Raw genomic sequence first — 655 nt, 5'->3', positions numbered from 1 at the left:
TGTTATAGAAAAAGAATTAATGCAGGCATGATATTCACAAACATACTCTGTATATTTTTGCAGCCACTGTCTTGGCCTTTTTGATTTACTAACAACAGTTTGCTTTTAATTTTTGTAAGTTCTTCCAATCAAGTGCGATATCCGCAATTTTATTGTTGCAAATTGCTTTATTTCTTTTGTTTGTATGAATACTTATATATAATAATTTCATATAATCTGTGTTATATTTTTTAGCTAATGCCTTGAGATTTACAATCTGTGGCATTTGAGGCAATATGTGCGACTGCAAAAAAAAATTATTTTATGTTTATATGTGCGGATATAAGCAAGTACGCATGTGCGCGAGTATTTTGTTGATTTGTCAATTGTTTATTAGATTAGATTAAATTGTTTATACTTTTCAAATTTAGCAAGTCTTTCGTACAGGGTTTCGAAGAGGGATGCATTGATTTTGACAGCATTTCCAACCTGATTGCAGATGATCGTGAACAGGTCAATAGCTGAGCTGATAGGGATTAAGGCAGGCGGATGTTGTTTTTGCGTCTGACGTATAAAATTTTATAGCGGATTATTTAGTGCTGCTGGATGCAGCTCTGCTTCTCTTCTCTTCTCTGCTCTTCTCTTCTCTTCTCTTCTCTTCTCTTCTCTTCTCTTC

The sequence above is a fragment of the Bactrocera latifrons genome, unplaced genomic scaffold (assembly GCF_001853355.1).
Source record: "Bactrocera latifrons isolate USDA-ARS-PBARC rearing strain unplaced genomic scaffold, ASM185335v1 scaffold_61, whole genome shotgun sequence".
Taxonomy (NCBI): Eukaryota; Metazoa; Arthropoda; class Insecta; order Diptera; family Tephritidae; genus Bactrocera; species Bactrocera latifrons.
This window is presented reverse-complemented; position numbering follows the sequence as displayed.